Source organism: Sinocyclocheilus grahami, unplaced genomic scaffold (genome assembly GCF_001515645.1).
Source record: "Sinocyclocheilus grahami isolate Dianchi unplaced genomic scaffold, SAMN03320097.WGS_v1.1 scaffold448.1, whole genome shotgun sequence".
Taxonomy (NCBI): domain Eukaryota; kingdom Metazoa; phylum Chordata; class Actinopteri; order Cypriniformes; family Cyprinidae; genus Sinocyclocheilus; species Sinocyclocheilus grahami.
The window spans coordinates 203521-218822 of record NW_015505627.1 but is presented as its reverse complement, the minus strand read 5'-3'; the positions used below and the strand labels follow the sequence as shown (position 1 = coordinate 218822).

The 15302-nt window shown below is 41.8% G+C and overlaps 1 pseudogene; it reads left to right on the top strand.

The window, feature by feature from the left end:
* Positions 1-4556: 4556 nt before the first annotated feature.
* Positions 4557-15302, top strand: part of LOC107552358 (DNA ligase 4-like) — a 15331-nt pseudogene continuing 4585 nt past the window's right edge.

The window sequence follows — 15302 nt, the reverse complement described above, 5'->3', positions numbered from 1 at the left end:
TGAGCATGGTGCTTTCTCCTGAGCATTCGAGTTCTCTCCCCTTCTGAGGCGTTGAAGTCATTATCAGAGGGTTGCCTATGAATACGCTACCCCTTTTTCTGAATTCTGAGTTTTTCTCACTTGGAGAGTTGAGTTCTCTGTTTTCCCAGAGCACCTGGAACCGGCAACATCAGGCGAACTAGGCCCTTCCTCTGCCTCCCTGATGTGCCGAGCTTTTGGCTAAGCTTGCAGTACGCTTACCCTTCTGATTTCTAACGAACATGCTGTAGGTCGAGCCCCCTCTCGGCTGAGAGCTGGGTGTTATGCTCCCTCAGCTAGGTAACTTACTGCTAGCCATTCCAGCATTATACCATAGATTGAGTTGATGACTTCTCAAACATATTGTTCTTGGAATGCACCATTTCCTTCCATGGGCTGCTCTTTCAGAGTGCCATGAGGGCCCCCTTATAATGGTATCTTTAAAATCCATGTTATGGTAAGTGTGCACTTTCTAAAATCCACACTGTGGTAAGTTTGCACGCTAAGCATTTGCATTCTTTCTAAAATCCTGTATGGTAAGGGCTACGCGCGGTGGCTTCGTGCCCTTTCTTGAGTTGGTTAAGCCCCGGTTCCACCTTGGGCACCACTCCACCTATGTATCCTCAGGATTCCTACTTCAACAGGGTGTTGCTACTAGGGGTCTGTTGAGACAGTTCCTTCAGAAAGCTCATGCAGAGCAAGCGGTAGCCAAAACCTAGTACGATTCTAGGAATTTGGTCATATTCACTTAAAGGAATCTATTCCTGATTCCAAGCCTTGAGCTCTACCCCGGGCCCAGGAGTTCTGGCCCTAAAAGGTAAGTTTTTGGGGTATGAAGCCTAGGCCTTTGGCCGTAGGGGATAATGTCACTGACAGCCGTCTTAACGTTCCAGGGGCAACTTCCATGGCTATGGTAGAGTTGGTACTTAGTGCTCGCCATTGTTTTTATGACGTGTTCTCCCGGCACCCGTTTATACACCGGTAGTGACTCGCCAGTCAACATGTTGTTGGTGTTTTTGAATGTATGCTTCAGACATGGGTCATGACGAGGCGTTCCCCATAGCAACCCCTAGAGGACGCAGTGTCTCACTCCCTACTCAGGGAACCATGGTTACGTAAGTAACCTGAGATGCTTAACATCATCTTCTCTGTAGTTTGGTATTTTAAATCCCTCAAATCATATTTACTTTTCATAAATATATTTTAAGTAATAATTCAATAAAGAGATCGATAAACGAGCGAGTCAATCAGCCAGTAAAACGAAAAATGACTCATACACCTAGGATGCTTTGAGGGTGAGTAACCCTTTAAGTGGGACACTCACATACACGCTATTGTGAAAAAGGCTCAGGAGAGGTTGTACTACCTTCACCAGCTGAAGAAGTTCAACCTGCCACAGGAGTTGCTGACACCGTTCTACTCAGCCATCATCAAGTCTGTTCCAAATCAGATACCAGAAGACTACAACAAACAGTCTGGACTGCTGAGAGGAATTTTGTTTCTCCCCAGCCCACCCTCCAGGACCTATAATCTTTCAGAGTGAAGGGCTTTTCTATGAACGCGAAAATCGGCACGAATGTTCGGCGCAATGATGCGTTTGAACCGAAACAATAGATCCCTAATGGGGCTATTCACACTAGGTGCAATCATTCGCGGGGCGAAAAAGCGAATATTTTTTTTGTCCTGTGTGTCGATTTTTTTCCCCCCATTGCTCCACGATGAAATGGGCCATCCAATCAGATTTGAGCTTAGATCACGTGCCCAGAGCAGCTGCTGTTGCACAAAAGGGTGAGAATGATGGCGCTGTTTCGAAAACCATTGTAAACAAACACAGAAGAAGAGTATCCCGGTAGAGAGAAGAAAGTGGATGCTGAGTTCTTGTCATCGTTGGTATTTGAGAACAGATTTATTCTCACGTTCTTTAATACAGAATAACATTTCTATTAATTATCCACTGAATTATGTGATCTGGAGAGCACAGTCCATTTTATTCCACGTGCGCGAGAGCGCGTTCACTCAAGATCTGTCAATCACCTCTTTCCCTTCCATATATAAAAAAAGAGAAACATTTTTCTACACGTGAAATATGAAACCAAATAGACATATGATTATGAAGATATATTTTCTGTATGTTTTTATGCAGCTCTCTGTATTTATACAGTATACTGTTTTTATAACAATAAAGGATCCCAGCTACCAATTTTTGGTTCCCAGAATGTTCCTGGAACGTTAGTTTTTGGTTCCTAGAACGTTATTTTTTTATGGTTTGTTTTTGGTTAGCCAGGAAAGTTTTCTTAACGTTAGTTTTTGGTTCCCAGAACGTTAATCTAACGGTCCCATAGTGTTGTTCTAACGTTCCCATAACGTTATTCTAACGTTCCCCTAACCTCTTTACTCCAATATGATCAACCCGCTGTATGTCAGTAATCATCCAGCACACTCGTGACCCAGTATAGTATAAGCGGCATGGAAATTATCTGTATGGATGCCTAATCGGTATTATAAAAACCACATCTTGCTTTTATCTATTGTTTAAGTAATAATCTGAGCACATCAACCATCATATGTAAGATTCAATCTCTCCATTAATATGCAAGATTACGGAGTACCCAGATTTTACATTTCTTCAGCACCAAATAAAAATTACTTAAACACAATGTATGGTTCATAAAATATGACATTTATTCATATATATATAAAACATAAAAAATTACTTGACTTAAAGTAGGATATCAGTACATTCATTTCTTACCACTGAAGTGTACAGTTTGTGCAGCGGGACCTTCTTTCGATCCGTAAACCAAAACCTCTCGTTCCCTTTCAAGGGAACTTTGAACTGCGTCCTCTAGGGATTGCTATGGGGAACACCTCGTCATGACCCGTGTCTAAAGCATACATTCAAAAAACACCAACAACATGTTGGCCGGCGACAGCCTATGACGTCACTACCGGTGTGACTATAGTATAAATAGGTGCCGGGAGAACACGTCATCCTCCTCTTCGTCTTCATTGACTGTTTTGTTGAAGCGTGCAATCCAGTGGTAAGAGCGATCTTTCTTCCTTTATTATGGCGAGCACTAGCAAGACGCGTAGGAGATGTGTGCATCCGTGTCTTCGTTATTTGACAGCTGATGACACATGATTTTTGCGTCTTTTGTTTGGGCGAAGAGCACGCACGCGATGTCCTCGAGGGGGCAATCTGCGTTAACTGCAAGTGTTTTTCAATGAAAAAGCTCCGCTCTGGTTTCGAGGAAAGAGGGGTAGCCGTCTGCTCTCCACGGTTCAGGACCCGCCGCTGCTGAGGCACGGAGGAGAATGAGGTTGTGGGAATCGCAGGCAGATCTGACTGATGAGTTTAAGGAGGGGCTTTCTCTCTCGCGCTCATCGGCCGTGGATGAGGGTGAGCCGCTGGAGGATGATGTGATTTCCCTAACATCTTCTAATCCAGGGGCCAGCCCAGGAAGAGCAGGAGATATCTGAGGAGGGCGAAGAAGCTGAGACTGAGCCCTCCCAATCTTTCTGCCCTGCGTATGATGAGCTACTGGAGGTTATGGATCGTGCCACAGCGAGTCTTGACTTACCATGGAAGCGGGCCAAGAAGGTGACGCTGTGAGGTCGTCTTGACGAGCGTTATCTGTCTGATCATAGCCCTCTAGCTCAGGTGAGCCATCCCTTTTTCTTCCTGATCTCTATACGGAGGTCGAGAAGGAATGGAGGAGGCCATTTTCCTCACGCATCTATCGGTTCTAGCATACGAGTTATGCCAACATCGAGGGGATGCGCAAAAGTGACTATGAGAAGATGCCCCCTTTAGAAGAGACGCTGGCTATCTATCTTTCTATGGGTGAGACATCCTCTCTTAAGACTCCCTCCTTGCCATCTAAGCCCCTTCAGGATATATCTCACTTAAATGGCAGGGCATATGCAGCAGCAGGTCAGGCTGTCACTTCGTTGCACACGATGGCGGTGCTTCAGGCGTATCAGGCTGATCTACTGAAAGACCTGGATAAAGGTGAGGGCCTTTCTCCCAATGAGGTAGCTGAGTTGCGCCGCACCACAGATCTCACTCTCCGTGCTACTAAGCGGGCCGCTTCTGCTATGGGCAGGTCTAAGGCACCCATGGTGGTAACGGAGAGATCTTACTCATCTCCCTCGGGGGGTTTAACATCTGCCCTTATCTTCCCCTTCCTAATTCCCCTGTAACCACCATCATCTCCACCTGACCGAGGTTAGGTAGGAATCTCCTGCACCTGCATTACAGTCTCCTATGCTGGACCTATGATGTTTTCGGTTGGTTCTGTGTCTTATATAGTAACCACCTTACTGATGGTCCGGAATAGAGGCTTCTTCGGGACGGGGCTCCTGCTCGGGAACCATGCTGGGAAAATATATTTAATGTGCTGGTGGTTGTGGGAATTCCGTCATCAAGCCTATTTTGCAGTGTTTTCTGATACCTGTGTGTTCTGTCCTTTTCTAGGGTAGGTCCTCGGTGAGCACCCCCTCTGCTGGACTCAGAACAGGGTTCTCGACTTGCAGTGATGACCTCACTCATCGAGGCTGTATCCAGTCTGTATGATAGCCCTTTATCCGGCTTCATGCTTCCTGGATCATGCAGCCAGATCACAGGCTTCAGCAGGAGCCTTCTTGGTCATCAGGCCCCCGGCACAGTACTGCAATTCTCCTGGACGTCCGGGCTGGGCTTATGCTTTTCAGGCTGCCCTGTCTGGTACGCCATTTCCAGGTTCGCCCCAAGGGGCTTCCTGTGGACCAGGATATCCCCTCTCGCTGAGACGTCAAGCGGGAGGTATGAGTGGCGTTTTGCGAGAACCCTTCTTGTAAAGTGCTATCACCAGGCAGTGCTCCCCTCGCCTCAGAGGGTTGTCTTTGAGCTTGCCACTCCCATTTGGTTCAGTACTTCTGGGCATCTGTGAGCAGATGCTTGGGAATCTCTTTAAAATCCATGCTATGGTAAGTGCACACGTTAAGTTTCTGTGCACTTTCTAAAATCCACATGGTGGTAAGTGTGCACGCAAAGAACTTTGCGCACTTTCTAAAATCCTGTATGGTAAGGGTTACGCATTATTAGCTTCGTTCCCTTTCTCTGAGTTGGCTTAGACCCCGGTACTTGCCTTGGGCTCCACTCAACTAGTGTGTCTTTGTTGACACAATTTTAAAGCATTGCTCCACTCACTCTTGAGGGTTATTTGTGAGCATGGTGCTTTCTCCTGAGCATTCGAGTTCTCTCCCCTTCTGAGGCGTTGAAGTCATTATCAGAGGGTTGCCTATGAATACGCTACCCCTTTTTCTGAATTCTGAGTTTTTCTCACTTGGAGAGTTGAGTTCTCTGTTTTCCCAGAGCACCTGGAACCGGCAACATCAGGCGAACTAGGCCCTTCCTCTGCCTCCCTGATGTGCCGAGCTTTTGGCTAAGCTTGCAGTACGCTTACCCTTCTGATTTCTAACGAACATGCTGTAGGTCGAGCCCCCTCTCGGCTGAGAGCTGGGTGTTATGCTCCCTCAGCTAGGTAACTTACTGCTAGCCATTCCAGCATTATACCATAGATTGAGTTGATGACTTCTCAAACATATTGTTCTTGGAATGCACCATTTCCTTCCATGGGCTGCTCTTTCAGAGTGCCATGAGGGCCCCCTTATAATGGTATCTTTAAAATCCATGTTATGGTAAGTGTGCACTTTCTAAAATCCACACTGTGGTAAGTTTGCACGCTAAGCATTTGCATTCTTTCTAAAATCCTGTATGGTAAGGGCTACGCGCGGTGGCTTCGTGCCCTTTCTTGAGTTGGTTAAGCCCCGGTTCCACCTTGGGCACCACTCCACCTATGTATCCTCAGGATTCCTACTTCAACAGGGTGTTGCTACTAGGGGTCTGTTGAGACAGTTCCTTCAGAAAGCTCATGCAGAGCAAGCGGTAGCCAAAACCTAGTACGATTCTAGGAATTTGGTCATATTCACTTAAAGGAATCTATTCCTGATTCCAAGCCTTGAGCTCTACCCCGGGCCCAGGAGTTCTGGCCCTAAAAGGTAAGTTTTTGGGGTATGAAGCCTAGGCCTTTGGCCGTAGGGGATAATGTCACTGACAGCCGTCTTAACGTTCCAGGGGCAACTTCCATGGCTATGGTAGAGTTGGTACTTAGTGCTCGCCATTGTTTTTATGACGTGTTCTCCCGGCACCCGTTTATACACCGGTAGTGACTCGCCAGTCAACATGTTGTTGGTGTTTTTGAATGTATGCTTCAGACATGGGTCATGACGAGGCGTTCCCCATAGCAACCCCTAGAGGACGCAGTGTCTCACTCCCTACTCAGGGAACCATGGTTACGTAAGTAACCTGAGATGCTTAACATCATCTTCTCTGTAGTTTGGTATTTTAAATCCCTCAAATCATATTTACTTTTCATAAATATATTTTAAGTAATAATTCAATAAAGAGATCGATAAACGAGCGAGTCAATCAGCCAGTAAAACGAAAAATGACTAAATGTTTTAATTATGCGAAAAAAAATTCTCGAAGCGCGTGCAGATCATAGGCGCGCAGTAAATGAAGATGAAACAAACCCACAAATTTATGATTTCTGTTATCACTCTACGCTTAACCCTGGCTTAATATTTAAAATATAAAATCCCATTTTGATTTATCTAATGTCTGTATTTTAATAAATGCTGCATTAAACGAATTTCAGGGCTGTCTATAGGTCATTACATATTAACATCTGCAACGTTTTCATTGGAAAGATTGTTTTACAGGGTTATAAAAACAACCTAAGAATAACCATTAGGGAACGTTCTGTATAAGTTATTTTAAAAATAACCACCCTGCAACGTTCTGGGGACATTATTTTATGGTTCCAAAAAATAACCTTAAAATAACCATTAGGGAACATTCTCTATAAGTTATTTTTAGGTTATTTAAAAATAACCACCACTGCAACGTTCTGGGAATGTTATTTTATGGTTGCAAAGAATAACTTAAGAATAACCATTAGGGAACATTCTCTATAAGTCATTTTTAAGTTATATAATAATAACCACCATGCAACATTTGTTATTTAATAATAACCAACATGCAACATTTTTTGTTATGCTGGTTGAAAGTCTCTTCACATCACGATAGCAATCATTAAGTTAAGTGGTCTAAATGTATTTATCTGTATTTACAGTGGGGCAAAAAAGTATTTAGTCAGCCACCAATTGTGCAAGTTCTCCCACTTAAAAAGATGAGAGAGGCCTGTAATTTCAGGGCTGTCTATAGGTCATTACATATTAACATCTGCAACGTTTTCATTGGAAAGATTGTTTTACAGGGTTATAAAAACAACCTAAGAATAACCATTAGGGAACGTTCTGTATAAGTTATTTTAAAAATAACCACCCTGCAACGTTCTGGGGACATTATTTTATGGTTCCAAAAAATAACCTTAAAATAACCATTAGGGAACATTCTCTATAAGTTATTTTTAGGGTATTTTAAAAATAACCACCCTGCAACGTTCTGGGAATGTTATTTTATGGTTCCAAAAAAATAACCTTAAAATAACCATTAGGGAACATTCTCTATAAGTTATTTTTAGGTTATTTAAAAATAACCACCATACAACGTTCTGGGAACGTTATTTTATGGTTACAAAAAATATAACCTAAAAAGAAGGTTAAAAGAAGGTGTTTGCTGGGATGTTTATGACAAGCAGGTAGCGTTCAGTCTATTATAAAACATACAAAGAGTGCATGTCTACCTATTATAGAATCAAAATCCATTTTAGATCACAAGCGGAAGTTATTACAAGCACTCGATGATGGTTTAAAGTGGAGTTTGAGCAAAAACATTAATAGTTACATACATTTTGAAATGTAGCTTGATGCTATTTGTACCTCTAATTAGATTTTCAAATATATTTTTGTAAGCATTATGGATAGTTTGTGTTTCTAACGAAGGACCAAAAGTTATTTATCTTAATTTAATGCTGTATATTGAGCAGCGAACAATGCAAAAGCCATATACGAGATACATAGGCTACATGAGGAAAAAATGCATTGTAGGCCTGCGCTACCTAGCGTGCAGGAGTGAATTAGCAGAAGGCGATCAAAAGTTTTGCGCTCTGTGTGAAAGCAACGTTCGTCGGCGATTTGTCTCTCTTTTTCACATCGCGCTCAGTGTGAAACGGCCTTGCGGAAGGGGGCAGGGAAATTCATCACAGACTCCACTCACTCTGGCCACAACCTCTTTAAACTGTTGATATCTGGCCAGCAACTCAGAACAGTAGGCACTAGAACGTGGCACTAGAAGGCCATCTACCTCTTGAACAGTTTAATACCTCCCAATGCCTCTCTTAGTGCAATATTCCACACTGTTTAATGCGATATCCTGTAAATTTACTCTGATTTATTCACATCATTACCCATAACACTGTAAATACTGTGTACTTAAGCTGTCTTATACCTTTTGCAATGCATTTTTATTATTTAATTTTATGTGTCTTGTTGTATTTACAGTATGTGTACACTGAAAGCTTAAAAAAAGTCAGACCGTTATTGTTCATAAGCATTACTCAGCAGTGGACAACCTTTTAGCAGATTAGCCTTCTATGTTTATTGCAATGTTATTTAATAGATTGCTTTCAATCTACTGTTCTGTATCTCTGAGGAACATGTGAGCAATGGCTGGTATAAGTTGCAGTGAGTAGAGGCAGACATTACAGCTACTGCGGTGGCCTCTGCTGAGGAGCTGGAGCTTTAGAGGTTTGTGCAGAAGAATTTGTTAATCTGTGCACAGACCTGATTTCAGTTTTAGAGTGATGTGTGGAGGAGATAGACTGTCTGAGATGCAAAGTGAATTCTCTTCTAGTCAATGTAATGCTTTTTTATCATTCCTCCCACTCATGTGCACACTCATAAGAAAAGGCTCTGGATCGAAGATATGGTCAACATTAGAAAAATTAACAAGACTGACAGCATGTTCACAGAGGGAACAGTATTTCACCCTTCTGCCATCATCTGAAGTAAATATATATATTCATAGATTAAAATGTAAAAATCTATAGCCCACAGTTCATGAGATAAGAAAAACTAAATTATTGTAAGATATCTCTAGAGATTGTTGTCTGTAATTTGGGCATTAATTTCAAAACCATTCACTGTAAAAAATAAATTAAAATAAGAATAGAATAGAATTCTCACGATCACCAGCTGGAGTGCCCATGAGCTCCGCTAGAGGCCACTCCATCCCTTACCTTTGCCTCTCAAACCCGGACTACATTTCCCATAACCCCTGCCTAGGAACTCACACCACACCTGTTTCCCATCAGTGACACTATACAGGTTGCACTCATGCATCAGATTTTAGTAGCAGTATGGTCATGCTACTGTAATTAAACAGAAAAGGGCTGGATTTGCAGTCTTAACTACAATTTACAGGTTGTTCTGTAAAATGTCTTAACTTTTTTCTGTATATTTACAGATTTTTTTTCTGCCAACTACAGCTGTCAGTCTCCTTTCCTTTTTCTTTCTTTCTTTAAAAAACAAACAAACAAAAAAAAAGGAAAAACAGAAGTTCTCATTTCCAGATATTGCATATTTAATGTCATAATTAAAATAATGGACTATTATTTAAAGCAGTCCTTTAAAGTGCCCCTATTATGCCATTTTACGGTTCCTAATATTGTTTTGGGAGTCTACTACAATAGGATTACATGCTTGCAAGGTCATAAAACACTTTAGTTTTCTAAAAATATGCATTTAATATCGCCTCATTTTACAGCGACTCTCAAATGATTAGTTCGAAGCAGTTCAAAGATTCAATCTCTCTAAACCCCTCCTTTCCGTGAGCCTGCTCTGTTCTGATTGGTCAGATGGCCTAGTCTGTTGTGATTGGTCTACGGCGTACAGCGCGTTTTGGGAATTATACGCCTATTTCAATAGTTCTGTATTTTGAACGCTCTATAAAAAATATAAACATCTATTATTTATCATACTTACAGGTTGTGATTCAGTGGAGCAGCTGGTCCAAATAAACAGGACACTGATCCATCTTTCAACAGTAAGCTTTTGTGAATCCCGCATTGAATTCCCCGAGATTAGAGAAGCAGTGGTCAGTAGAATGACGTGTTTATGGGCGGGGTCAAGTTCTTCGTGACCGGCCAACGTAGAACATAGGTGCGCATTATGCAAATGTGTTACCCCGTGACGTGTAGAAGTGGGATTCGAATTACTAACGACTCGTTTCAGCTGTTCCGAGTCGATTCTTTATTTTGGGAGACAATAACTTTATTTATCGTGTACTTTCAGCTTTACAACTTTGAAGATCGTTTGCATTCACATGCAGCTACACTACACCCCGCATGAAAGGAAATATTAGAAATGGCATAATATGGGCAATTTTAACGCTTCCTTTAAAGATGACCAAATTATAGAAACTCATGTCATTTTCTGTTTATTTAGAACCTCTACCATTTAAAAACTGTAATTTGTTTGCATTACGTACATCCACTGCAAAAGCGGAGCCAAGAATTGGGTCTGTCTGCACAGACGGACAGGCGATGGAGAAATCATGTGCTTCTGACCTGTAATAACTTTCCTCACTGTAATCAATGGCAATCACTACTACAGTTCTTGCAGTCACTTTCATGCCAACCAGATAAGGTCTGACTGGTTAGTGTGTTTTGAATCTGGCTAATCAATCATGTGGCAATATGATAGCAGAGGGCACAGGAAGTGCTGATGTGGGGGAAAGATGGACTGGGAGAAGTGTTTTTTTTCTTTTCCATTTATTTTGCTCTAAGTTGGGGTTTGGGTCAGTTTAAAAAATGTATTTGATATTGATTGATGTTTATTTAGTCATTTGTTTATATTATATTACCAAAATATATTAAAATACTATTAAATGTATAACAACCAAGGAACATAAAAGTGTTTTTGCACTGTGTGGTTCTTAATCTAAAAAAACAACAGTAACAAACATATATTATTGTGGTATCTCTTTTGGAAGACTTTTCAACAGTTTATCTGTAAACAATGTCAGTTAAATGATAGTGGCCTTCACAGAGGTGCATCTTTATAGAGATGTTTTTTTAAAACTGGCTTATTCTCAGATAATTTTTTTAGCAATTTTCAAGTTTATTTTGTTTTAGATGTGATAAGTAATGATGTTCAGGAGGGTGAGTTGTTTACTATTTAATTAATTTGTTTATTTACCACCATTTTGTATTATTTTCAGACCAATTACTGACATAGGCGGGCATCTCTATTTTGCAGTGCTCCCTTATTGCAAGTTAGAGACTTCATATAGTAATTTTTGGACGGCCTCTTTATTTATTTATTTGCATGGTCATGGTGATGCCACCCACTGGCCTTTAAAAACTGACTATGACTTCTGTGAAGCATTGTAGGCTGTGGTTCAGTAATGCAGAAGTCATTTGATGTGCAGTGCAGTAAGTAATCCTATAATGATTAAAACAGCAGTAGCTCATGTACATATGCATGTGTGTGGATAAAAATGAGAGAGAGGGATACATTAGGCCTATCAGCTATCCCTGACAACAGAGTATTGTCCATGCACTAACCCTCCTCTAAACCCTCTGCACAAAACACACACACACACACACACGTTGTTCGGCTCCACTTTAAAATGTACTCTTCACCACAAATGGTGATGTCACTTGTTTACCATTTCCCAGCTTAGCCCACCCTCTCTAGTTCGGTTCACTTAATCACAGTTCCCTCTACCTCTTGAGCACACACACATCTACATAACTACACAATCACACACATGGAGTGTTATGTAATGAACTGTTTCTGTGAGGGATAAGATGGACACTGTCCCTTCAATGGTTCCTCAACTGCAGGACTGATGTAAACAAGCCAGGGCTATGACACAGTTCCAGCACTGCAGTTTCAGCTCATATGGAAAGTACTCCCCACTAGTGGTGAATATAAAATCCCAAACTAAATTTTCACACTGCTGCCCTGTTGACAAAGGCACATTCTGCTCTTCTATTCCAGTGCTTCAGGTCATGGGCTTATGATTGGATTATTTTGAGGACACAGGCTTTAAACAGGTTGTAAACATATTAATCAACACAACCTTTTGCATAATTTATGAATTTATGAAAAAAAAAAAACTTGGAGCAAACTAATCAACCATTGATTGAATAAAGATATGTGAGGGTTGATGCAAGTTACACATGCTAACTAGCTCCAACCACATCTCAAGGAGAAGCAGGTGACTTTGCTCTTACAGCCTACTTCGTCCTGAAAAAAGGTGTACAAGTCAGGGGAATTTAAGCATTAAAGAAGTCAATGACTTCTTGGATTCTGTAGCTATCAACAATGCCAGCAAACAGAAGGATCAAGTGAAGAAAAGCCTTTTGCAACTGATAACTCCGAGCTCAGCTTTTGGAATAGAAGTGGCTCATTAGAATGATCCTCAAGGACATGAAACTTGGCGTTAGCAAGGAGACAATACTTAAGGTTTTCCATCCAGATGCACCAGAACTCTACAATGTCACCACAGATCTGAATAAAGTCTGCCGGCATCTTCATGATCCATCTGTTTCCCTCAGTGAGGTCTCCATTCATCTGTTTTCTGCTTTTAAACCAATGCTGGCTGTTGTTGCCAACATCAGACAGATAGAGAAGCAAATGGGCAATCGGTCATTCTATATTGAGACTAAGCTTGATGGTGAACGCCAAAGCTGGAGATGTTTACAAATACTACAAGGAACCCTTATGAGTACACTCAACAGTTTGGGGCCTCTCCACTAGAGGGCTACCTCACACCATACATTCACAACGTCTTCAAACCTCATGTGATAAACTGCATACTGGATGGAGAGATGATGGCTTATAACCCTACAGCTGAGACTTTCATGCAGAAGGGCAGTAAGTTTGATATTAAAAGACTGATGGATGACTCTGATTTGCAAACCTGCTTTTGTGTGTTTGATGTCTTGTTAGTAAACAATCAGAAGTTTGCAAATGAACCTCTCAAGAAGCGCTACGGAATTCTTGAGACTGTCTTCACACCAATCAAAGGTCGTATCCAGGTGGTCACAAAATCTGAAGGCAAAACCATGCAAGTGGTGAATTCTCTCAATGAGGCCATTGACGATCTGGAAGAGGGGATAATGGTTAAGGATCCCATGTCCATCTACATACCAGATAATCATGGTGAAGGATGGTTGACAATTAAGCCTGAATATGTAGATGGTCTGATGGATGAACTTGATCTGCTGATAGTGGGAGGCTACTGGGGTAAAGGCAGGAGAAGCGGGATGCTCTCTCATTTTCTGTGTGCAGTAGCAGAGGTGCCGAGTCCAGGGGAGAAGCCCACAGTGTTCCACACCCTCTGCCGCATTGGATCAGGCTACACTTTGAAAGAACTGTACGATCTTGGTCTGAAGTTAGCCAAACGTTGGAAAGTTTACAACAAAAATAATCCTCCAGCAGCCATCTTGTGAAGAAAAAAACACCAACTCCGTGATCATGCAAGTCAAAGCGGAAGAGATCGTCTCTAGTGAAATGTATAAGACCAACTGCACATTACGTTTCCCCAGAATAGAAAGAATCAGAGAAGACAAAGCGTGGTATAAGTGCATGACCTTGGCTGAACTGAGCCAGTTCCGCTCCAGAGGTTCTGGAAAGCGGGCATCCAGACATCTACATATCCAAGAGGACCAGCCTGAGAAGAAGAAGCACAAGTTTGTTGCCAAGCCCAAGAAGAAAATTGGAGTCATTGACCACTTTAAATCTCAGGATTTATCAGCCGTCACCAAAGAGATGGATATGTTTGAAGATGTGGAGTTTTGTGTGATAAATGGCAATGATGAACATTCCAAGGCAGAGCTTGAGAAAGCTGTTGCCCGCTGTGGAGGCCTTGTTGTGCAGAACCTTGGAAAAGACACGTACTGTGTGATTGCAGCTGTGCAGAACATGAGAGTTAAGAACCACATCTCCTCAGACCAACATGATGTGGTTTGGGCTACTGAGTGTCTGGAAAATAAGCAGGTTATACCAGGGCAACCACGTCACATGATCCACATGTCACCTTCCACAAGGGACCACTTCGCTAAAGAGTATGATCAGTATGGAGACCGTTATTATGTTGCTACTGATCAACAATAGCTGGGGGAAGTCTTTGAAAGGATTGGCCCCACAGAAGCTGAATGTTCCTCTGTAGCACAGATAGAAGCAGAGAATGGCTGGAATGACTTGCCCACTACCAGTTTTAGGCCTTGCACTGCATATTTTGACCGGTGTGCTGACTTAGGAGATCCAGAATCCATCATGTACAAGTTTGAACATGCGTGCCTTAGAATTCCGATTTCACAGTGGTAGAGTTGTGGAGAAACTGAAGGAAGGAATCTCGCATGTCATCAGGGGTGTGAAGTAACGAATTACACATACTCACGATACAGTAATTAAGTAGTTTTTATCAGTAATTGTACTTTTTTGAGTAGCTTAAAAATTGTGTACTTTTACTTTTACTTGAGTACATTTTAAGTGATGTATCGGTACTTTTCCTCCGCTATTTTCCTCGGTTTGTGGTCGTTACATGCTTATTTTAATTTCATTTTTATCCATCAACGTGATTGGATAGAGAGCAATAGGTCTCGTGACTTTCGTCAAATCAAATTGTGCATAGAAAACTTTAACCGCCAACTGTTTATCATGGCTGCTGGCAGCGCATTCTTCAAGCATCAATTCAGTCGCATCTTCCTCTAACTTGATGTTAAGGTAAATTTCGGATTTCTGCTTACTAAATGATTTGTATAGATGCTTGCCTATCTACACGGCCTGAAATTTGGTGTGAGGTTGCGGGTATTGCGTGCAGTGTAAACTCCCGCAAGAGCCACGTTCGGTAAGATAAATGCTATATCAGTAAACACTGCATTGTTCATATATTTTCTTTATTACCTGGAGATGACTTGACAAACACAAATAAACCATATATTGTCGCAATCGTATGTTTAATGTCTTCATGTTTCCAAACGTTTCTGTTTTTGATAGCTGGACGCTTTTGTCCATATTAGGAATGTCCTCATACGACTTTCTGCGCGAGAGCTCCCTCCGGCTTCGAGTATGAATGAAACAAACACTGCACAGAGTGTTTAGCTCTCCGCGATGTTCATCTCGCCTTATTCTGGGTCCGAATAAAACATCAGATCATGCACAGACTATCTTGTCTCTTTGAATTTAAATCTATATTTATTCACACGGGCTCTTGAAAACCTCTATGTGAACACACTTGCCCGAAAAAGTGCGGGGGACGAATT